General features: G+C 47.4%; 1 long non-coding RNA gene across 1 annotated transcript; it reads left to right on the top strand.

Moving 5' to 3' along the window:
* The first annotated feature begins 364 nt into the window (after positions 1 to 364).
* On the top strand, positions 365 to 21,112 carry LOC122100801. The gene is made up of 3 exons (XR_006146257.1): positions 365 to 374; positions 5,387 to 5,393; positions 21,028 to 21,112. It is a non-coding gene; the product is annotated as an uncharacterized LOC122100801 (long non-coding RNA).
* The last annotated feature ends 1,477 nt before the right edge of the window (positions 21,113 to 22,589 follow it).

The raw sequence follows: 22,589 nt of genomic DNA on the forward strand, positions 1-22,589 counted from the left end.
TCAAAGTGTTAATGATATAAAAATGGGTTAGTGATGTCAAAACTAGTTTGCAATATCACATCTTATTTCAATTTTCAATTGCTACAAGTTCACAATGATACAAGTTCATGGAAGGAGCTTGATGTCTGAAAGGCCATAATTTTCTAAGATGTGATGAGATCATAATAGGTTTATGAAAGCATGATGGTTCAGTAATATCACAATTGCAATATGATGTCAAATTATAATGTCATAAGAGCGTTGTTATGTCACAATTAGTTGGTGATGCCATAATAGTGATGAGTTCAAAATAGTTTTGTGATGTCGCAGTAGTGTGGTGATGTGACAATGGCATTCCAGAACTTAATTGTCATTAACTCATAATGAGTATATGAGTTTAGAATGGGATTGTGAGGATTGCAAAGTCATTTGTTGGCACAAATGTGATGAAGTCAGAACAGATTTGTGATGTGACAATGTGACACAATGGTCATTACATCTAGTAATGTGATGTCACAATATTCATAATATCACAGTATATTTCTAATATTTAATGTCGTACCTGAAATAATATGAGGTTGAATATAGATTGAGCTCTCAATGGGCCTAACACAGTGGTAACATGTCACAAAACTTATGAGGACAGGACAGGTTTGAGTTGTCACAGTTGTCACAATGGCAATGTTATATCACAAAGGGGTTGTCATGTCACAATGGTTATGAAGTCAAAATGTGTATTTGATATGAACCCACATTTGAAATACAACGAAATCACACAATAGGCCTTCATAATGTATATATGTTGTCACAATGACAATGTGGTGTCATAGTGGTATGATGTCAATACAGATTTGTGATGTCCCAATGACCTGATGTTGTCATAATGACAATGTGATGTCACACCAATGATTATATTGTAAATGCTTTGTGATATTACAATGACATATCTGATCTCAATTGATATTTCACAATGAGGATATAGATACACAAAGGGACTGTGATGTCACAAAGGCCATGTGTTTTTTCAAAGGTGCTAAAGATGTCATAATGGGTTTGGGAGGTATCAAGGTGATTGTAATGTCACAATAGCAATGTGATATCACAATGGCATTGTGATGTCACATTGGTGATGAGGTCACAATGGACAAGACAGGTTTGTGATGTCAGAACAGGTTAACGATATCACAATGGCACTGTGATGTCACAAAGGGATTTTCATGTCACAATGGCTTTGAGGTCACAATGGATTTCTGATATCCACCAATATTGCTAGCTTGTAATAGAATGAAATCACAGAATAGGAATTCACAATATGTCTACAATGTCACTATGGCATGTAATATCATAATATTATTATATTTAATTTAGTGATGTCAAAATGGCATGTCTAATCTTATTGGTAATTAAATTACCATGAGGATGCAAAAAGTTGCTATGTGCTGAGTCCTTCAAAGGGCACATTGTGTTGAATCCATTACACAGGGCTCTTTTTGCTTCTCTTTTTAAGTGTGCTGTGTGCTGTCATCCCAAAAGATTCAATGTTCTGAGTCCTTGAGAGGACAATCACACACACACACACACAAAACACACACACACACACACACACAAACACGGAGCATTAGTTGCACTTGCTTGGTGTGTGGGGTGGATGGACAAGAGTCTCCCCCAGTGGTTGGGCTTGGGGTATCTTGAGCTGCTGGGGTTGTGGGGAAGCCTTGAGCTGAGGTGAGGCTGCTTCTGCCATGGCCTCGTAGCCCTAGGGCAGAGTCAGAGCAGCACAAAGCCAGGGGTGGGGGCATGGTGGATGTGGGGAGGGTGTGTGACTGAGGGGAGTACAGGGCATGGTTGAAGGGGCACATAGTTGCTGCATCCAGAGGCACATGGGAGCTGGCATACTTGCGCAGCAGAGGATGGGCAGCCTGGGTGAGAAGCGGGGGCAGAGAGAGAGCAGAGAAGAGCAGGCACATGCACCAGGGGTGGCAGCATCAATGGCTGGCCTCTGCTGCTGTAGGAGCACAGGTCTGGGCCAGGAGCAGAGAGGACACAAAGCCCGTGCAGCAGGCACGTCCCTCTCTCAGCCCCAGGGAGGCTCAGAGGCCAGGTAGGCCCTGAGTCCAAGGCCCCTGCACCAGGAGCTCAGCTGTGGAGGGGGCAAACTCAGCCCTGCCACCTGCCCTCCCCTGCCCCGGCTCCTTCTCTTGCCCTCCCCGTGGCACGACATTTGAAACATGTTGCTGCCAGCTTGGACCCGTGGCGTCTTTTGGAGTCATCAAGCGATGGTGCACCCTTGGCCTCCTTGTGGCCCTGACCGGGTCCCAGTGTCCAGTGGAAGCCCCGCGGGTCTGCAACTCACGACCTCAACCTACCTCCCAACCCCCACGGACCCAGACCCATGAGTCCTTCCCCCCACTTGTGCCCCAAATGTGCCTCCCCAGCACCAGGAGGCCAGCCCTGACTGCCACAAATGCGCCCCAGGAGTAGCGGGTTGGGGAGTGGATGTTGATCCTGGGATCCCACCCCCATCCCTAGTGGCCAGTGTCCCAGGAAAAGGGCAGATGCAGGGATGGGTGAAGAGGGGACGCCACTGAGCCCCTGGCCTAGAGCAGTGAGAGCCACAGAGACATGCATCTGCACTCTTCCTCTCCCTGGGGGGAACCTGGTGGCTTTAATCAGAGGTGGGGAGCAACACCTCCACACCTGCCTTCTTGCTATTTTTCTATTTTTCTGTCAGTGGGGGGTGTTGGATTCAGAAGATAGCGCCCCACTTCTGTGTGAGCCCTTGTCTTTTGTGCTCGATCACCCTTTCTCCTGAGGAGGGGCCCAGAAGAGCCTACTAGGGAGGTGAGGCCACTAGGGGTCAGATAGAAAGTGAATGCCTGGGAAGAACACGCCCCTCCAACACATGTACATCCTGCCTGTCCCCCATCCCCTCTCCTGCTGTCAACAGCATTCACAGAGTGATCACATTTCCCAGCTCTGCCACCATCTGCTGGTGCTCCAGGTCCATCTGGTTTCCTCATCCTCCCCAAGAACCCACCAAGTCACCCAGAAGCATCTAGGCTGGAAGTAGGAAGTTTGTCCATGTATGTAGCCTTTAGGACCCCATCCATTTCCCCAACACTGCCCCCACCCCGGGTCAGACACTTCTCTGGGGACACAATGACCTCCTGCTTGTTTTCAGTCCAGGCTCTGAAGAGCCACTTGTCTCAGGACTCCTTCACCCAGATTCCTGGCCTAGGGTTTTGGTGAATGGGGATTCAAGGCTGGTTATTCCCAAGGGAAAGTGTCTGGCCCTGGAGAAAGGGAGAGGCAGGGTGGTTTAGCATGATTAGAGCTGTGCTTCCTTGGGTCGAGCCCCTGGTTCTGACAAGGGAACTCCCGTGCTCCACCTTGTACACTGCCCCAGATGAGGAGCTAACCAACTCAGGAAGGGCACTACTCTGATTCTGTGTGTGTGTGTGTGTGTGTGTGTGTGTGTGTGTGTGTGTGCGTGCACATGGGTGCGCGTGTGTGCATGAAAGAGAGAGAGAGAGAGCCCTACTGTGCTCAGGTGAGTGATCCGTTGGCAAATTATAGGTGCTGCATGAATGAGTCTACAGTAACTTTTCTGGATGTGTGTGTGTGTGTGTGTGTGTGTGTGTGTGTGTGTGTGTGTGTGTGTGTGTGTGTGTTCGTTGTTCTTTTTCATCAATGCCAAGTATGAAACGAGCCATAATTTTTGTTTTCACCTTCACTGTTTCATGGCTCCTTTGGGGAAGATTTCAGTAGCAATTTCTCTTCCCCCTTTCCTATACCCCACAGTAGCTGCTTGGCCTGTGTGGGTCTCCCCTAGCAGGCCTGTGTGAACTACAGACCAAAGTGGACACCTTCTGTCTTAAGCCTGAAGGCTTGTGAGACAGGTGTGACCATAGCCGCACTCTTCCAACCAGACAGCCTGCTCTCGTTTGTATAGCTGTAGCTAATTCAAGGGTTGGGAATGTGTCTGCCAAATGTAATTAGGGAAGAGATGGAGGGGGGGAGTAGGGCAGGGGCTGTGAAGTTAGGAGGGTCTGGGAAGTGGTGAACGGTGTGACATTGCAGATGGTTCACCACTACTGAGGATGAGAGGCCAACCTTACCCAGGGCATTGATGGTGTCCATGGGCATCTGGGCAGGGTGCTCTGGGACCCCACTGGTGGCGTAGATTCTCTCTCAGGGGGCATGCACTGGTGGGAAGTCCTCCCTGGAGTTCTGCAGACTCTAATCTGTGTCCTGCCTGTGCTGTGGTAGTGGTAGGCAAGTGCATTCCCCCTGCTGGAGCCTGCTCGGTATCAGGCCATGGCAGTTAGCTAGGGATTGCTGAATGTCAGTTTCTGTAACCTGCTGTGGGCTGTTTTGAAAGAAAAGGGGACTGTTAACTTTGGAACCGTTTATGTTTGATTGGGACAACTGAAATGCCACGTTTTCCAGGATTTTTTCTTGAAGCTGGCCATTTCCACTAACGCCTGGGATTATGGGTCAAATTAGAGGGACCATTTCAGCCAACAATCAATGACGTTCAAAGAATCACAAGCAGAGTTCCCAAGCCAGATGGTCTCCTGCTATGAATGCCGTGCCTTGATTGCTTTTATTGGGCAGTTGTTGATTCTCCTCTGACTCCCTCTAGTGTGACCACCACAGTTGAGTGAAGGGTTAATGTACTTGAGGCAGTGACCATATGTTGCTTGTTTCAGAGCAGAGCAACACGTGGTGCTAAACCACCTGGTTGTGTGCCTTTATAAGACTTGTAAATCCTTAGCTCGGGGCTCTCCTCCTGGGCTCCTCTGTGTCAGAGTGTAGGACGAGGCCCGAGCTGCAGCCCATTTAAATAAAACAGCTGTAGAGTCTGACACTCGGTGGTCTTCTTGGTGGGGGTCCTGCTACCTGGACATAACATTGAGGATGTCATGGGGAGCAGAGATTGTGACCTCACCATACCTAGCCTGCCAGCTGTGAGTAGAGAGGATTCTCAGCACCTGCACTGGTCTCTGGGAGATTCAGAAACCCAAGATGCCTCGAGGATCCTTCCTCTGCAACATGAAACTTGGGGGCCAGATGTGGTGGGCCATCCTGGCTGGCCCCAGGGGTGGGAGAGTAGGCTGCTTGAGCCTGGCCTTCAGCTCATGGCACCCTCATTCACTCCTGAGTGGGGAATTGAGTGCCACAGAGCTGGTCAGCCGCTGGCCAGAGATCTTTGAGAAGATAGGCATCCCAGAGGCCCCAGAATCCAGCGAGTGCACCATGGATCATGTCTTCAGAGCCAAAACAGTTAAGTTCCCTGGCACCAAGAGGGTGGGAAGAGGGAGGAGGGAGAACTGTGGGAGAGCTACATCAGGCTTTGCCCCACCCACCAGGATGCTTACCTGAATGGAATGGGACTATTCTGTAGTATTTTTGTAGAGTTACAGTGTGTGCCAGGTTCCGGAGGGGTCATAGACAATGAGAATTTCCAGTGCTGGTTCCACAGCACATGAAGAAACCTTGGTTTGAGCTGGATTCTGGTGCTTCATGCCTGTCATCCTAGCTACATAGGAGGCTGTGATGGGAGGATTGATGCTTGAGACCCAAGCAGGAAAGCCTGTAAGACTCTTATCTCCAACTAACTACCAAAAAGGAAACACCAGAAGTGGATATGTGGCTCAAGCCATAGTCTGTTGGCCTTGAGTAAAAAGGCTCAGGGACAGCACCTAGGCTCCGAGTTCAAGGCCCAGGAGTGAGAGAAAGGAAGGAAAGAGAGAAAGAGGAGGGAAGTCCGGATGGTGAAAAAGAGGAAAGGAAGGAAGAAGGGAGAACATGTGAGCCTTGGTTTGGAATCCCTGGATCAAGGGAGCCAACCATTCACAATCTATGTGGGGACAATTTCAGAGCCTAAAGCCAGTATGTAGGACCAAGCTACTGACACCTCAGCAACTTTCTGACATCCAGGAGCTGTGTAGTAGCCGACTGCAGAGGGAAGCAGCCTCGGGTAGACACTAGGAATCAGGGCAGGTCACCAGGTTTCAATCATCCCTGGTGCCAATGAGTTTATTTTCTGGTCAGATAAGTCCAAGGGCTAGGGAGGTATTGGTGTGAGGGAGTGTTGTGGGGAGGCAAGGGATAAGCAGGAAGATGAAGAGGGAGGACGATCACATGTCAGGAGTGTCAGGAGATTGGAGCCATGATTTCAGCTGACATCCTAGACCAAAACTCATAGAGCCTTTGACCCAGCCACACTGCTATTAAGAGTCCTGGCACATTGGGTTCACCATTGACCACCTGGCTATCGTCCACTGCAGAATGCCTGTGCAGTACATCCTTGGGGACTGGGACTTTCCAGGGCTCAATCTGAAGTTGACACCCCCCCACCTGTTCTTTCCTCCACCAGAGACAGAAGTAAGCTGGCCACTAGCACAGGACATCCAGGGAATGAGGGTGGGAGTAAGGACCCTTGTTGCCCCAGACTTCCTCTAGCAGGCGCTAGGACCCCGTGATTGCCATTCTCAGAGGCAGAGATGGGTCTCTTTGCTGGCTCAGCCTTTAGTCTAGATGGCAGATCTGGGATTCAGAGAGGTCAGACTGAAGGTGGGGCAGGTTTGGATAGAGGCTGGTGGGAAAACCAGAGGCACTGGTCTCTGAGCAGGGTTGTTTCTTTGAGGACACTCACAACCCAGGAACATTCCTGGGATAGATCAGCCCTTTTCTCCTTCCTGAGAGGGACCTGGAGCCCTTAAATCTGTGTCCCTTGGCCGAGAAATCCTTTCATTCCCACATCCTGTGGTTGGATAACTAGACCTCACCTCCCTACCCAGTGTAGAGGCAGGACAGTGAGAGATCTTGAGTCTTTGATAAGGCCAGGGGATCCTGAATACGCGATTGTACTTGAACATCCTTAACTGGTGCATGGTAAGTCCCATCTAAGATTACCATGATGTAGGACATAGAATCTAGAGAATCAGAGCAGGATGGGGTCTGTTCTGGGAGTCTTGAGTATTATGGGTGAGCTTTCAGCTCTTGTATGCCCACATGCTTCCCTTTCATGGGTGGGTCTTCGTTAGAAAAAGCTTGAAACTAGGGACTGGGTCCTATCCCTTGTCATTTATACTCAAAGCTAGCACTCTACCATTTGAGCCACAGCTCCACTTCCAACAGGTTTGGGTGTTCATAATTGGAGATAAAGAGTTCTCATGGACTTTGTTGCCAAGGGTGTCATCCAACTGCAGTCCTCAGATCTCAGTCTCCTGAGGGGATAGGATGACAAGCATGGGAAAGTATCTTTGGCCGGGTGGCACTAGCTCATGACTGTCATCCTAGGTACTCAGGAGGTGAGATCTGAGGATCAGGGGTCAAAGCCAGCCTGAGCAGGAAAAACCCTGAAGCTCTTATCTCCAATGAACAGCCAGAAAAGCAGAAGTGGTGTTGTGTTGTGGCTTAAGTAGTAGAGTGTTTGCCTTGAGCTGAATTGATCAGGGACAGCACCCAGGCCAAGAGTTCAAACCCCACTACTGAAAAAAGAAAGATAGTAAAACATATTTGCTTGCAAAGGTTGGTCCAGGTGTGGGAGGAATGAAGAGGGGGGTGCTGTGTTTGGGAGACAAGGTGCTTATCCCACTTTACAGACATTTCTAAGACCTCCCCAATTTTACCCCAGCTTGAAGCCACAGCTTCAAGAGGACGTGGCTTGTGGCAGGCAGGGAGTAGGCGAATGGGTGCAGGGGTGGGATTGCTGTGTTTGTATTCTCTCCAATAAAGGATGGATTTGGATGCTTGGTGACAAAGTCTGAAGTGAAGGGTTGCAAGAAGTTTGTGGCCTTATGAGATGGTTTTCCTCTGGGTATGTGAAGGTGGCTGAAACCGGAAGTCGCCAGTGGCTCACAACTGTCATCCTAGCTACTCAGAAGGCTGAGATGTGAAGACCATGTTTCAGAACCAGCTTCGGAAGAAAAATCTGTGAGACTTGATGTCCAATGGACCACCAAACAACAGGAAGTGGTGCTGTGGCTTAAGTGGGAGCGTTCTCACCTTCAGCTGAAAAGCTGACAGACAGTAACCTGGCCCAGAGTTCAAACTCCAAGAACAACAACAAAAAAAGAATTGGCTAAGTTTTCTGCATAGCAGTGTGTACGATATGAAATGCTATGCTGGTCTATGAGACATTCCAGATAAGTGAGAAGCTCGGTGTTTTTTCTACAGTGGGTCTGAGGTCGGTAGTGCCACCTTCTTGGGGGTAGGATGTGATCCTAATGGAATGAGTTCATGGTTCTATGCTCAGGGACTGCTGAACCCTTGTGCTATCTGTGTGTGTGTTTGTGTGTGTGTGTGTGTGTGTGTGTGTGTGTGTCTGTCTGTCTGTCTGTCTGTCTGTCTGTCTGTTTGTATCTGTGTCTGTGTGTGTTTGAAGGTACAATAACTGGGCCTTGAACTCAAGATCTAGGTGGTGTTCCTGACCTTTTGTGCTCAAAGCTAATGCTCTGACACTTTAGCCACAGCTCCCCCAGTGGCTATTTGGTAGTTCACTGTAGATAAGAGCCTCTCAGATTTTCCTGCAAGGGCTGGTTTTTAAAAGTGATCATCAGACCTCAGCCTCCTGAGTAATTAGGCTGACAGACAGGAGCCATCCATGCCGGCCTTGTGTGTGTGTGTGTGTGTGTGTGTGTTTGTATGTTTGTGTGTGAGTGAGTGTGTGTAGAAGTGGGTTGTAACAAGGAGTGCTGGGCCCTTTGGTAACTTCTAACCACTATCTTTGGGGGCGGTGCATGGGCTTTGTTGCTGAAATCTGGGGGCCTGGAAGGGTGAGACTCTTGAAGGAGACTCAACACAATTAAATTATAAGACCAAGGGATCTTTGTGCCCTGGAACTGTCTACTCACTTGGGCCTGGTAGTGGCAGAGGGAGCTTGGGAGGACCTGGGGGTGGGGCCCGCAGGGGATGGCTCCTCAGGGGGATAGAGAATGTGAGCAGCATTTAATAAGGATGTGAGCCCTGTTAGTATGGAGCGTATTGGCATCGGTCAGACTCTGGGTCTTCTGATCATGACATCTGAGGGGCAAGGTCTACCCTATTTTAATCTTGACCTGTGATCTCCAGATCTCAGCCTCCTGAGTAGATAGGATTATAGGCATGAGCCTCTGGCACCCGGCCTCTGATTCTTTTTGGTATATTAGAGTTTGAACTCAAAGCCTAGGTTTTCCAGTCAGGTATTCTACCATGGGAGCTAAATCTTTCTGTCTTGGGCAGTTCCAAGATAGAGACTCAATATATGCTCAGGCTGGGCTGAGATCATGGTCCTCCTGTGACAGGCATGGGCCACCATGCTTGGTCATCTGTAGTTGGGATGGTAGACATATTGCACTATGCTCAGTCATCGGTTTAGATAGATTATCCCAAACTCTTAGTCCACAGCAGCCGATTCTTGACCAAAGTTGAAGCTCTGGGTTGGGCCTGGAACCATCGGACTTCAGTCTCCTCACAGGAAAGTTGTGAGGAAACAAGAGATTAATACAGGGGCATCTCTGGGCAGGGCAGCATAGAGGGAGCAGTCGTCAGAGAAGGTTCTTGGCAATTATGTGAGCATATGACAGGAAGATAGCTGGAAATGACGCAAACGGGGCCTGTTATTTATCGTGCAACAGGTATGGGATTATGAAACAAAACATGGCTCTCTTTCATCCTTACTCTATCCCCATGAGGAAAGGGATCCTTCACTGTGTTCAGTGTTGCAGCTGGGGAAAATGAGGCACGGAGAACCTGGATGGCCTACTCATGTCCCCCAGCTTACAGGAAGCTCTGCCTGACTTCTCTGCCATGCTCCCTAAGACTATGGGTGCTAATCAGTCCACTTCTTGTCATTCATGGGGCTTGAAATCTGGGCCTGGGCGCTGTCCCCAGCCCCTCAGATCAAGGCTAACGTACCACTTGTACCACAGCACCACTCCCGGTTTTCTGGTGGTTCTTTGGAGATAAGAGTCTCAAAGATGTTCCTACCTGTGCTGGCTATGAACCATGATCCTCATATCTCAGGTCCTGTGCAGTTACCATTATAGGCCTGTGCCACCGGCACCCGGTTTAAGTGTACTTTTGACTTTCTCTCTCTCTCTCTCTTTCTGTCTCTGCCTGTCTCCCTGTCTCTGTCTCTGTCTCTCTCACACACAGGAACTTGTTGAATGGTTGCTGTAGGAGGTGGCTTAGTTTCCCCATGTGGCTGGGACCCAACATGGCCCTCTCATTCTGGAGGTGGGCTGTGGGTCAGGAGCTGTCTTGCTCAGCCTGTTGAACTAGCTCCCTGAGGTAAGCCCCTCTGTACCCGGGCTAAACCATGATGGTTATTCATTGATAGTCCATCTGCTGAGTCCTTCTCCACTACTCTCTGTTAAGGAGAGTGGATGAGGAGGTATCATGTTGTCCAACCGCACAGCATGACCCCAGGCCTCTGATCCTCATCACCACATATCGGGCCAGACCCTGATTATAAGAAAATGAATTCACTCTATATCTACTTTCCCTTTCTGTCATTTTGGGGAGAGGGGTGGTGTGCAGAGGAAAGACCCCAGGCCTGACACCTCCTGGGGGATATTTGTTCTTGTGACAGAGCCAAGTCATTGCTGTGGAAAAGAAGGAATCCGCTATCAGACTGACCCAGAAAAATGGTCAAAGGTAGGTAGGCTGCTGAAGTATCAAACCCGTCTATGTCTGCTTCCCACAACAAGGAGGGTGCAGTGTGGGTGGCCTGGGACTGGCCCTAGGGGATTATAAATGGATGGTGGTGAACAGGTGCTGGTGGCTCTTGCTCATTCTGGATGATATCTGATGGTCGTGACTCAGAGCCAGCCCAGGCAGGAGAGTCTGTGATATTCTTATCTCCCATAAACCACCTCCCCCGCATCAGAAAAAAGCCAGATGTGGTGCTGTGGCTCAAGTGGTAGAGCCTCAGCCTTGAGTAAAAGAAACTCAGGGATGACACCGAGGCCCTGAATTCCAGCCCTAGGACTCACAAAAAATAAAATAAATGAATAGTGGGCACCTGTTATGTTACTACCAAAAAGGATGGATTCAGTCTTCTCTCTGGTACTTGTATCCAAAGGTAAGGGGCTTCCCTTGATGTTCCTCTAAACCTCTCCTTCTATCTATTATCTCTCCCGGCTTGAGCTGCAGGATAGAATTCACATCATCCCTCTTGATAAGTACTATCCCTTAAGTACTATCCCCTACCTTCCCTCCTTGGGATGGGGATCCTGATTTTACTCACCACTGGGAGGATGAGGCACTGCGGATATAGGGATAAGTATCTCTGAAACTCATACTCTCTCACACACACTCACCTAGGCCAACTCAGAGTAGCCTTTACCAAAGACACTTTATTTCCTTGGATTAACTGACCTAGGAGAAAAACTTGATCCCCTGTAAATGACTATTTTAACTAGGGCTTGCTAGTTGACATGAGATAAACAGAAGCTCAAAAGAAAGGCTCTGGTGCCTGTCACCTCTGGCTCAGGCTCATGCCTGACATCCTGGCTCCTCGGGAGGCAGAGATCTGAGGATCAAAGATCAAAGCCAGCCATAAGCTGGAAAGCCAATAAGACTCTACTCTCCATGGAACCACCAAAAAGTTAGAAGTGGAGCTGTGGCTCAAGTGATAGAGCACCAGCATTGAGCACAAAAACTCAGAGAGACAGCTCCCAGATCCTCAGTTCAAGCCCACATAAGGAAATGGTCTCATGTGTTGCCCACAGACTGCCTGATCCTCGAGGGCTCTCTTCCGGAGTGTGATAGAGCACCGGTCTCTGGGTAGTGTATCAGAGCCTTCAGAAATTGGGTGGTAAAAGCCATATCTTCCCATTTGTGCTCTCTGAACACACATCAGCTGGTAGGCAGAGCTTGACAAGGCCAGCAGCCTGCAGAGCAGAGAAGATCCTTCTCTGCCAGGGTGATTGGAGCAGGCTTCTTAGAGGCAGCACTGGAAAGGGGGTCTTACTTAACAAGGAGGATCTGACAGGAAGCACAGAAAGCAAAGATGCTGTAGATAAAGGACAACATAGCTGAGCATGTTCATTTCCAGCCAGGGCTAGTGGTGAAAAACTCAGTAAAGATGTGCAAGTCTGTCCCGAGACAGGCCCAAGGTGTCACAAAAAACAGCTATCCAGGGTTGGGAAGGTCTCTTAACAGTAGTGAGCTCGCCTACCCCACAGGAAACCCTGGTTTTGATTCCTAGGTCCTGCATACACAGAAAAAGCTGGAAGTGGCACCATGGCTCAGGTGGAAGAGCACATGCCTCGAGCAAAAGTAGCACTGGGACAGTGCCTGGGCCCCGAGGTCAAGGCCCAGGACTGTCAACATATAACAGCACTCCAAGGGATCTGGGTGACAGGTGGATGACCATGCCCTGTAGCTCTTAGTAGATCCATCAATTCTTTGTGTCTCCTTTGACAGAGGGAATTTGGACAGTCCTTCTGCCCTGGGCACCCCTGGACCTGGTTACCAGGAACCCTCCTAATGTCTTCCACCTGGATATGGAGTAGCTGGCCCCAGAAATCCTCAGGTACAGGTTGGTAGTGGTGTCGCATACAGGGCAGCCCCCAGTTTTCCTAGTGGGTCTGATCTGCCCCAGATGACCAGGCCATCCAGAGGAGGTGGATGGGAGTTTAGAGAGGGGTAGTGATGTGAAGGAAACCCTTTAATGCCCATGGTCCTATACATATTCCGAGCCTCACTTTGCTGTCCCTGAGGGAGGTTAAAGAGTGTCTAGGTGGTACTGTCTAGAGGAGGAATAGGTGGAAATTCTAAAGAATGAGAGACCATAAGCCCTGTGCTGGTGGCTCACACCTGTCATCCTGGCTACTTGGGAGGCTATGATCCAGACGATCTTATTTCTCAGCTGAGACAGGAAAGTCCCATGAGAGTCTCATCTCCAACCTCCAACTGGAAGTGGGCCATGGCTCAAGTGGTAGAGCACTGGCCTGGAGCAAAAATCATCATCAGGGAAAGTACTCTATGTAAGAAGGTGGCTGAATCTGGCCGATGCCAGTGGCTCACAACTGTCATCCTAGCTACTCAGGAGGCTGAGATCTGAGGATCACAGTTCAAAGTTAGCTTGGGCAAGAAAGTCTGTGAGACTATCTTCAGTGATCCACCAGAAAACCGGAAGTGGCGCATACCTTCAGCTGAAGAGCTGAGGGACTGTGTGCAGGCCCAAAGTTCAAACCCTATGACCGACAACCAAAAATAAGGTGGCTGAGTTTTCTTCATAGCGTTGTGTACAGTAGGAAATGCTATGCTGTGTTAGGAGCCATTCCAGATGTGTGAGAGGCTCTGAGTTTTGTCTACACTTGGTCTGAGGCCAATAGTGCCATCTTCTCGGGGATTGGGATATTCATGTGTCAGGGACTGCTGAGGCCTTGGGCTACCCGGTGTGTGTGTGTGTGTGTGTGTGTGTGTGTGTGTGTGTGTGTGTGTTTCCCTCATCTTTCTCTGTCTACTTCCTGAGTGCCTGTCTGCCTATTACTGAACTTGTATGGTGTCCCTACTCCATGGCAATCTTGCCTTTAGCCCCCATCAGGATCTATAATGAGTCCTAAATTGCCAGAGACCTGAATATTCCAGCTTTCCTTTGGGGCCCAAGTTCGACTATCCATATCTTTGTCCGCTTCCAGAGGATTCTGGGTCAGCAGGGCCAGCTAGCATATGTTCTCTCCTGCCTCTGGGGTGGCAGAGTCAGTCATCATGCGATGTCCTGTCCTTTTCTTCAGCTGGGCCTCTGGCTGCACATCCTACTCCCAGCAGGCTGGCAGTGGAGTGGAGGAAGGGTGGTTGCCAGTGGCTCTGGCCAACTCAAGCTTGATGGCTGACTGAAGGCTGACCCAGCAAGGATGATCAGGGTCTACATGGTAGGTGAGGCCAAGGTGGCTTGGAAGTATTGGTCGATGTCTTGTCGCAGGCAAGTCTATCTTCTGGTCCTAGCAGGGCCTCTCAGGTCCTTCTAGACAATTCCGGGTGTCCAGAATACAGAGGCACAGCTTTTGAGCTCTAGGGCCAAGTAACTAGGGGATGAGAGACTGGTTTGGCCAGTACCTCAATGTTCTGGGGCATTATCCTTGACCTGGCTATGTCCCCCTTGTGTAAGTTCACTTCTTAACCCAGTGCTGGCCACACACCGGCCACTTGTACTGTGGAAGTGGCAGGAGTGGAAGTGAGATCTAGAATGACCAAATTCTGGATTTATGGCCTGATTGGGGTGCGGGGTGTCTTTAAAAGAATCTTAGAGCTGGAACTCAGACGTTGGCACTGTCCCTGAGCTTTCTTTGTTCAAGGCTAACACTCTAACACTTGAACTACAGCTCACCTTTCATCTTTTTAGTAGTTTAGTAGACAGAAGTGTCTCACATATTTTCCTGCTTGGGTTGGCTTCAAGTTGCCACCCTAAGAGCTCAGCCACTTAAGTATGTAGGATTGCTGGTATGAGCCACTGGCACCTGCTAAGGATGTGTGTGTGTGTGTGTGTGTGTGTGTGTGTGTGTGTGTGTGTGTGTGTTTACCAGGGCTTAAACTCAGAGCCTCAGTGGTATGCTTTAGCTTGTTTGCACAAGGTTGGTGCTGTACTACTTGAACTACAGTAGCTCTGCTACCCATCTTTTTGGTGATTCATTGGAGATAAGAGTCTGCCCAGGCTAGTTTTGAATCTTGGTTGATCCTCAGGTCTCAGCCTTGAGTAGCTATGATTATAGGTATGAGCCACTGGCACCCAGCTGCAAGGCTGTGTTTTCATAATCTCTTCTGTTCTAACAGCTGTCTTCTTGCCCTGGCCTAGATCTCTGACCTCCACATCAGCTCCCAGCAGCCCCTGACTGTGTGAAGAACATAAAGCTCAAACCTGATCCCATTTCTTTTTCCTCAGGGGAGGAGGGTATGTTTCATCTGAAGCCAGGGTTAGGAGGGGTAGCTATAGTTGGGTGCTCAGCTTGAGAGAGATAGTCTGTTTTAGCCAAGAAAGAAACTGTGGCCAGATGATAATAGCTCATGCTCTCATATTCCTTGCTCCTCAGGAGTCTGAGATATGAGGATTGCCATTCAGAGGCAGCCCAGCTAGAAAAGTCTGTGAGACTCTCTTCTGCAAATAACCACCCAAAAGCTGGAAGAAAAGCTGTGGCTTAACTGGTAGAGTGCTAGCCCTGAATGAGAAAAGTGAGGGACAGAGCCCAGGCCCTGAAGTCAGGCCCTAGTCCCAAGATGCTTATGTGCACACTCACAAAATACACACACAGGAAGGTGGTTATGATGAGCTGAACTAGAACTGGAGGCAGTCATGAGGCATAGTCACAGTAAACTCTCAAGAGATACATCCATGTACGGGCCCACAGGACCATGGGAAGGACACTACTGATGTTTGTTTGTAGTCGGCCCACAATTGCATACCTTCACCTGCCCCCTAGCACTGGTGAGGAAAGCAGGCCTCTGAGCCCTGGGATACCAGGGCCAGCGACTGCTACAAGCAGCAACCAGCCAGCTGTGAATTCCTGAGCTACAATTCTTTCATAAGCCCAAGTCAACACCTGCCCAAGGTGTGCCTGACAAATTCACACTCTTGTGATACCCGCATGAGTGGGCATTACCTGGTGTGATATCTTGCAGCTTCTGCCCTTCTGGTCCAGAACCGTGGACTGAGATGTCAATTTACTGCTCAGATCCACATTACACCCATGACAGATGCCATTCTGATTATCTCCCTACCCCAAGGCTCAACCCTTCTCTGGTACTGTGGCTTGCTCTATAGGTAATGGCCTCCAAACAGTCTGCTCTCAAGACTTGTAGGACACCTAGACATTGGGAGACCCCCAGTGGCCTAGAGCAACAGCAGAAGGTCCAAGGAGGCCAGGTGTTGGTCATGGGGCTTGAACTCTGGGCCTGGGCGCTGTCCCCAAGCTCTTTAGCTTACCACTTGAGCGACAGACTTCCGGTTTTCTTGAGTTTCCTTGGAGATCAGAGTCTCCCGAATTCCTGCTTGGGCTGGCTTTGGACTGTGGTCCTTACATCTCAGCCTCCTAAGGAGCTAGGAGGACAGGTGTGAGCCACCGGTGCCTGGCTGATCTAGCCATTCACCCCAATAGACTAGGAGCTCCTGAAAACTTTTCTGTATTTTATCTGTGCCAGTACGCAGGGTTGAACTCAAGGCTTGGCCTCTGGTCTCTTAAGATTTTACCTCAAGGTTAGCACTCTACCACTAGAGCCACAGCTCCATTTCTGGCATTTGGCAGTTAATTAGCAAGAAGAGTCTCACTAACTTTCCTCCCCTGAGCTGGCTTGAGCCACGATCTCTATCTCAATCTCCTTAGTAGCTAGGATTTACAGGGGTTGAGCCACTGGTGGCATTGGGCTAGAAGCTTTTCTTAAGTAAGTTTGTTCCCTGTGTTTGCCTTGACTCCTCCATGCAAAGGAGGTCTGATGGTCAAGAGTTGTGAAAAATAACCTTCCAGCCACAGGAAATGGCTGGGGTACCTGGTAAAAAGCAAGCTAATCTTCCCCCTGGGCCCCATTCTGGGGCCTGACCATGTACCCTACCTGTGACTCAAGTACAAACATTGACCCAGCCTTGAATGTCCTCCCAGACTTGTCTGAAGCCACAGAACATTCATCCCACCCACACCATCTGCTCTACACATGCCTCAGGACCTTTGTCCATGTTGGACCTTCTGACTGAGACCCTCTTTCCTGAATCCACATCTTAGAACTCCTGTTTAATTTTGCACTGGTTATATCACCTCGTGGAGCAAGTCTTTCCTTCCCTTCTCCCTTTTTCTAATATTGAGTTGCTAGAGATGACACTTTTGCAGGCTGACTGGTAAATGCTCTATCTTGGTGTGTGTGTGTGTGTGTGTGTGTGTGTGTGTGTGTGTGTGTGTGTGTGCACATGTTCATGACAGTCCTGGGGTATGAATTCATGGCCTGGATGCTATCCTATCTCTGAGCTTTTGTGCTCAATGCTAGCACTCTACTACTTGGGCCACAGCTCTACTTCTGGCTTTTTGGATGTTTAATTGGAGAAAAGTGTCTCATATAGACTTTCCTGCTTACAATTGGGAACCTTAGATCTCAGCCTCTTGAGTAGCTTACAGTGGTGAGCCATCAGCAACTGCCGTCTACCCTACCTCTTACCTATAACCTCGGTCTTCCTCTAAGTCCCAGAAGAATATGTCTCACGAGGCTCACTTTTTTTCCCAGTCTTTGGGCTTGAACTCAGGTTCTGGGCATATTTCTCAGCTTCTTTTCCTCAAGGCTAGCACTCTATTACTTAAGCCACAGTGCCACTTTTGGCTTTTTCTGTTTGTGTGGTACTGAGCAATCAAACCCAGGGCTTAGTGCATGCTAGGTAAGCACTCTACCACTAAGCCACATTCACAGACCAAGGCTCACTTCTAACAGGAATTATGAGGGTGAGATTGATTGGCATACCCCTTTCGGCATAGGTATTGCTGACTATTTCATATCTTTGCCATGATTTGGGACCAGCCTGTGACTCAGCAATGAGGAATGATAAATAAGTGATAGCCACCATGCCCCAGAGGTCTAGTCTCACATTCTACAGAGGGATAGAGAATATGGAGCCAGAAACTTTGACAACTCCTACAGTATAGGTACTGTGGTCTCCCTGGAGGCAGTGGCTTGCTGCTAGGTGTCCCATCGGGCTTCAGTTATTAAATGGCAGAAAAAGATGCTATGTTCAAGTTGCCGGCTCAGACTTAGTACAATTCAAGTCTTGTCCCAGCTTGCCCAGGTTGGAGGGCTGGGCATGGGCAACCTGCTGAATGCCCATCATCCATCCATCACCCATCCATACACAGAGACATGGAGTTATTGCCTCTTTTTGGGAAGGGGGACAGTCCTGGGTTTGTACTATAAGCCTAGACCCTGTCCCTGAGCTCCTTTGTTCAAAGGTAATGCTCTGCCCTTGAGCCAGCCCAATTCACATTTGTTTGTTTTTTTCCTGTGATCTTTTAGAAATAAGAATGTCTTGGACTTTCCTGTCCCGGTTGAATTCAAACTGGCATTTTCTATATCTCAGCCTCCTGACGAGTTAGGATTACAGGCAGGAGCCCCTGGATCCTGGGTTTCTTTTCTTCTTGTTCTTTTTTGTAATCATAACAATCTGAAATCTTCACGCTGTCATTCCAATGGTTTGCATTATAAGAAAACTACCCAAGCCTGGAGTTCGAATGCCAAGACTGCAACCCACAAATTGAAGGTGATCCTGACAAACTCATTCCTATTCATGTGAATGCTAATGGAATGTTATAAAAGTAATAATTAAATTTGCAATTAATTCATGATTCTTTTTTAGAATGCCACATAAAAATTATTGGATTTATATCTTCCATTCTAGCACCATGGTATGATTCCCCTAATGGAAGGATATTGACTAATTTTTAATTAAGGCTTTTATAAATATTCAAAGGTGATACTTCATTAAATGGAGTCATAATTTGATAACTAATAATTGATTTTATATATATAATTTAATATCCTCACCTTCCCTCTCTCTCTTCATATATATATATATATGTATATATATATATATACAAGTCTATCTATCTATCTATCTACCTACATATCTATCTATCTATCAATCAATTCTATCTATCGATCAATTCTATCTATCTATCTATATTGGGTACTACTGTGACTTGATCACATGTCCTCAGATCTTTCTGGCAGCTCAATTTGCTAGAGGCTGGTGTGCTAAGAGTGTGACCCCATTTATGGATTGGCCATTGTAGGCCATAAGTTGAAATCCCAGCATGTCCAAAAATTTATTCGTGGAGGAAGAAGCCAATTTGACACTTTTTTTTCCTTTTCTGTGAAAGTCCTGGGTCTCAGTATGATGTATAATCCATATGCAAATATATCCTATGTGATATGATGTGATAAAAGAACTGTTATATGTGTAATAATACTAAATAAATAAGGGTAATAAACATAATATGCACTAAACCCATGTATGTAAATAGATCTGATATATTAATATTACTTTTTCCAGTGCTGGGGTTTCATTTCAGGCCCTGGGAACTGGTCTGAATTTCTTGTCTTCAAGGATGGTGAGCCTTTCCCCTTCATCCACAGTGCCACAAAGTTATCCAGATCCTGAGTTCAAATACAAGGCCTGCCAGAAAAATAGTGCAAATTCCAAACCAGGGCATTATTATTATTATTATTAGCCGAGCACAGGGCTTGCTCTCAGGTCTTGGCACCTCTGCCACAGCCAACCCTTGGATCCTAGGGCCTGAGTTCAAATTTTAGGGCTGGCAAAAAAAAAAAAAAGGAGAAGCATAAAACTGAGAACTTCAAGAAGTTGGTTTTACTTTTTTTTCCTTTGGATTGTGACCATCCTGGATGTAAATGACAAGGCAAAGAAAGAGTACTTGACCTTGTATTGCTGATGTTTGGAGGACTATTAAGGAAGCCATAGATGAAACTGGCAACTTAGGTGTGGAGGTCGTATCCTGGGATTGCCACTAATGAATGGCGGAGATTCTAAGAAACCCATTCTCAAGTACATCCATACAAATAGAATGTTATAAAAGTAACAACTAAATAAGTAGTTAGTGTTTGATTATATCATAAAATTTTATACAACATTTATACTACCATGACTAATTTCCAATTAATACTTTATTATGTATGCCATCATGATACTTAAAAAGGGAAGGCATAATTTAATTGCCAATAATAGGTAGTAATATCATATATGCATTTTCATAGTATACAGACATCTCTCTCTTGTTTCATGCATCTACATCTATCTGTCTGTCTGTTTGTCTGTGTATCTATCTATCTATCTATCTATGTACTAATCTACACATTTATCTGTTTATACACTTGTCACTACTGGGGCTCGGTATTAGAGTGCTTGCCTAATATGAATAATGCCCTGGGTTCGATTCCTCACTGCCACATGCACAGAAAAATCCATAAGTCATGCTGTTGCTCAACCAGCTGAGCACTAGCTTTGAGCATAAAAGCTTAGGGACTGAGTCTAGACTCTTACTCAAGACCCAGGAATGGCACCAAAAAAAGTTAGAATGTTCTGACTGCAACTATATAAAGATAGGACTGCAAATACTTCATCACAGAGCAAGCCAGGAGTCTGGTGCTGACAGCTGCCATCTAACCTGACTTAGCCAGCGATAAACTGTTGCAACTCAGATCCACAGAACCAGATGCTGCTGGCCCACTCACCCTATCATCCAAGATCCTGGGGGACTGAGATCTGACACTGGTGGGTTTAAAACCCAGTGCTGGCAAGAAATCTGTGAAACTCTGAGCTGTGGCTCAAAGTGGTAGAGCTCTAGCTTTGAGCAAAAGATCTAAGGACAGTATCCCCAACCTTTCAATGCAATTCCTGTGGCCGACTCTACCTATCCAATAAAACCCACCCCTCTAAATCATTAGATGTGAACTTTGTGTAGTTTGTGATGTGTTTCTGAAAGAATGGTGATCCTGATGAAAGCACCCTAATTCTAATGACAGTGTGTGGGATAGAGCTATGTGATGAGTCCTTCATGAGGTGTTGTGTGCTAAGTCCTTCACTGGGTACATTCTTTCATCTGGTCCTTGTAAGAGCTCCACAAGTCAGATGATTGTGTGAAAGATTAAAAATTAGAGTTACATTTTACAATTGCTAACTGCTGGTTTTGCTTCTGTAAACTTGCTTGCGCTAGCACTGACCCTTCCCCTCCCTGGAGATAAATAAAAAGTTTCGGAGTCTAGATGTCGGCCCTGGGACAAGCTCTGTAGTCGTAAATAAAAAAAAAACTAACAAGTAAATTCCCCAAATGGCCAAATGGGACCCAAGATAAGGAACAAAGAGTATGTTCCTCTGCATTCCTGTGTAAAAATTCTCGGTTTAGGGGGCTCAAGATAAGGACCATCTGGTGAGCCCAGCAAACTAGGCCAAATGTTAATCAATCACAAGCCTGTAACTATGCAAATTCCCCTCCAGGGTTACCGCTCCCCCTAGACTTGCCCTGAGCCCACTGTTTTACAAAGAGTGTTATAAACTTCTCCGTGTAGTAAACTGAGCCAATCCTGGGGAACCTGGGGTCTTATGCTAATCCTGTGGCTTTTGTCATTAAAAGTGCCTGTAATGGCTGCTCAGGGCTTCCTGTCTGCCTCAGACAGAAAGCCCCTTTGCACAAATGCCAAATAAACTCCTCTTGCTTATTGCAGCTGCTGGCTTGGAGTCTTGGTTCTTGGGGTTCCCTCCCGTTGAAGAAAGTATCCCAGTGAGTCTGGGGTCTTTCATGTGCAGATGAGAAACTTGAGGCTCAGATATCCCCATGTCAGGGCCAAAAGGATGTATATACCTAACTCTAGTGAGTTGTCTCCTGCAGACAATTGTTTTGGTTTATTTTTCTCAGTCGTGGATCTTGAACTCAGGGCCTAACCACTGACCCTCTTGGGCTCATGGCTAGCATCCTACCATATGGAACCAAGGACCCCCTTGCAACAGAGTGTTACAGTATAGGTGTCTGTAGCTGAGGTGTGTCATCCTGTCTACTCAGCAAGCTGAGATGTAACAGTCTCAGTTCCAAATTATCCCAGACACAAAAGTTCACATGAGACTATTATCTCCTATTCATTACTTAGAAACTTGAAGTGAAAACTGGGCTCCAGCGACTCAAGCCTGTCATCCTAGCTGCTCAAGAGCCTGAGAGCTGAGGATCACAACCAGAAGCCAGGGTGGGCAGCAAAATCCTTGAGAGGCTTCTCTCCAGTGACCTACCAAAAATCTGCAGGTGTGTTGTAGCTCAAGTGGTAGAGCGCTTGGCTTTAGCTGAAGAGTTCAAGGACAGCACCCAGGACTACACTTCAACTCCTCCAATTTCCAAGAAAAGAAAGAAAGAAACCTGAAGTGGACTGCTGGGAATTTGTCTGAGGGGTAGAATGCTTTGCATGTATGAATCCCTGGGTTTGATACCTTAGTACCACATCACTAGAAAAAAAGCCTGAAGTAGCTGTGTGGCTCAAGTGGTAGAGTGCTATCTTTGTAGAAGAGAAACTCAGATACAGTGCTCAGGTCCTGAGTTCAAGCTCCAGGACAAGTGTATGCACACACATACATGCACACACACACACACACACACACACACACACACACACCACAGATACCAGAAATGAAGCTGTGACACCAAATGGTAAAGCACTGAGCTTCTGTTCTGATCTCATGGTCAGCACCCAGGCCTTTTGTTCAACCCCAAACATAGCCACCCAGGACCAAACTAGGAGAAGTCAAAGGTTTCAAAACATGATGAGCTTCACCAACCCTAAATGACAGGAAGCATTGTGATATTATACATGTGCTTAGATTTAGCAAACTTCCAGAAACCTAGGAAGGCACCATTGCCAATAATGAATCATTTTATTAGGTTCAGATCCCTTGTTGTCTGCCAGAAGGACCATTGAATTAATTGTAGCAATTTATTTCAACAAGGAAACATAGTCTAAAAAAGACAGGATGAGTGCAGAGATCTTGGCCTGCCACAGAAGGTGGCACAAATGAAGGCTTCCTGTCAAAACAGAGCACTGGGGAGAAAGATATCTTGGGGTACAAAGAGGTCTTTTTCTCTTGGCCT

This window comes from Dipodomys spectabilis, unplaced genomic scaffold (genome assembly GCF_019054845.1).
Source record: "Dipodomys spectabilis isolate Male_0828 unplaced genomic scaffold, ASM1905484v1 ptg000604l, whole genome shotgun sequence".
Taxonomy (NCBI): Eukaryota; Metazoa; Chordata; class Mammalia; order Rodentia; family Heteromyidae; genus Dipodomys; species Dipodomys spectabilis.